The 2500-nt window shown below is 29.9% G+C and overlaps 1 long non-coding RNA gene across 10 annotated transcripts in view; it reads right to left on the bottom strand.

The window, feature by feature from the left end:
- LOC128249319 (uncharacterized) overlaps positions 1-2500 on the bottom strand; it is a 29508-nt gene that overhangs the window by 10382 nt on the left and 16626 nt on the right. The window lies entirely within an intron of this gene.

The raw sequence follows: 2500 nt of genomic DNA, 5'->3' as shown, positions 1-2500 counted from the left end.
ACAACTTATCACAAGAAAAAGACGAAGGCACAAGGGATAATGTAGTACTTGATATAGCATGACCAGGAAAGGAGATAAATTGGCAAAGTCATGAAAGAACCAGAAGCAATTCTTACCAATATTTGTTCTGATTCTCTGCATTCTGTGTTCAAATCCTGCTGAGGTTATTTTTGTTTTTGTAATCCTTTAAGGGTCGATAAAAAAAAGTAATGGCCCAGGATAATGGATTACTGAAATACTTGAAGCATTAGATAAGGTGAATTTTAGTTATAATTGTTTTGTTCTTCCTCTTTGAGAAATGCATTTCTGCACAATGCACCAAGAATCATTGTTTCTCCTACCCTACCCCATCCCATCCCACCCCACTCCACCCTAACACTTCAGCTACCATTGGTATTTCTTCGATTTCTTATGGTATAGCTGGAGGCACAATGGCCCAGTGGTTAGGGCAGCGGACTCACGGTCATAGAATCGCGGTTTAGATTCCCAGACCGGACATTGTGAGTGTTTATTGAGCGAAAACACCTAAAAGCTCCATGAGGCTCCAGCAAGGGATGGTGGCAAACCCTGCTGTACTCTTTCACCACAACTTTCTCTCACTCTTTCTTCCTGTTTCTGTTGTGCCTGTAATTCAAAGGGTCAGCCTTGTCACACTGTGTCACACTGAATATCCCCGAGAACTATGTTAAGGGTGCACGTGTCTGTGGATTGCTCAGCCACTTGCACGTTAATTTCACGAGCAGGCTGTTCTGCTGATCAGATCAACTGGAACCCTCGACGTTGTAAGCGATGGAGTGCCAACAATATGGTATAACTTTGCTGGTAACATCAATATCATTGAGTGATCATCTTCCATCAAATTTTCATGTTAATTTATGTTTTGAACACCAGCTTAATAATAACAAAATTATTTTACTTAATTCTTCATTATTTAAAAGTTGATTGAAATAAAACCAGTGTATTCCAGTAGAAATTTGGTAACAAAATGCTTAAGCGGTTCAGTCGTGACATGATGGAGACCTGGTTGTGGTTTCTAATGAGGTTAAATGACCACATGTTTTGTAAAACGAATGCTGTTAGTTTATTATAGCCTATTTAACATTAACATCTTAACTGCTTACACAGATTAGACACCAACAAAGTTTCCCAACAGAGTTACCTGTTTAACTATGGGCCCTAATTGATGCTGCCTAATCTCAGAGATTGGCAATAAAAAGAAACAACTTAATGTTTTCAAATGCCAACTGGATATAAAGTTAGATGAAGATAATTGAAATAAACAGGAACAGATCTAGTATATAATGATTTGTAATAAGATTTTCTTAGCTTATGACATCACTTGGAGAGAAAAAAAAAAAGAGAAAAGGAAGAGAAAGAAAGAAATATATGAAACAGTCTTCATCTATTTCAATTATCTAATCATAAACCATTTTCAATACATACGTGCACATGCAAACACATACCCACATACAAACACACACCCACATGCAACGCACGTACATGAAAACAACCGCACACCCACACATACTCACACTAATTATTTTTGTATTCTTATTTACACACGAGTGTGTGTGTTTATTTATATATTACGAATTTTAAATCATATATGCATTTATATGGATGTCTGAGTAATTTATATGTATTTATGTAATTTAGATATATATTTATCTATCTGAAATTTCATTCTGTTTCCCACCCTCCTTCTCTCTCTCGCTCTATCTGTGTATATGTATATATATATGTGTGTGTGTGTGTGTGTGTGTGTGTGCATACACACACATACTTCCCACTCACATATATACATACGCCTATATAAGCATATAAGTGTTTATCACACTGCACGTACTATATGTGTGCGTGTATACACACACACATATATATATATATATATATATATATATATATATACAAATATATATATATATATACAAATATATATGTATGCATATATATATGTATGCATATATATATGTATATATATATATATGTATGCATATATATATGTATATATATATATGTATATATATATGTATATATATATATGTATATATATATATGTATATATATATATGTATATATATATATGTATATATATGTATATATATATATGTATATATATATATGTATATATATATATGTATATATATATATGTATATATATATATATATGTATATATATATATATGTATATATATATATGTATATATATATATATGTATATATATATATATGTATATATATATATATGTATATATATATATATGTATATATATATATGTATATATATATATGTGTATATATATATATATATGTATATATATATATATATGTATATATATATATATATGTATATATATATATATATGTATATATATATATATATGTATATATATATATATATACATATATACATATGTATGCATATATATATATATATGTATATTTATATATATGTATATATGTGTGTGTATATACATATATGTGTGTGTGCATGCATGCG

Source organism: Octopus bimaculoides, chromosome 13, assembly GCF_046866305.1.
Source record: "Octopus bimaculoides isolate indiv1 chromosome 13, ASM4686630v1, whole genome shotgun sequence".
Classification (NCBI taxonomy): Eukaryota; Metazoa; Mollusca; class Cephalopoda; order Octopoda; family Octopodidae; genus Octopus; species Octopus bimaculoides.
Note: the sequence above shows the minus strand (reverse complement) of the source record. Positions and strands in the feature narration are given on the sequence as shown.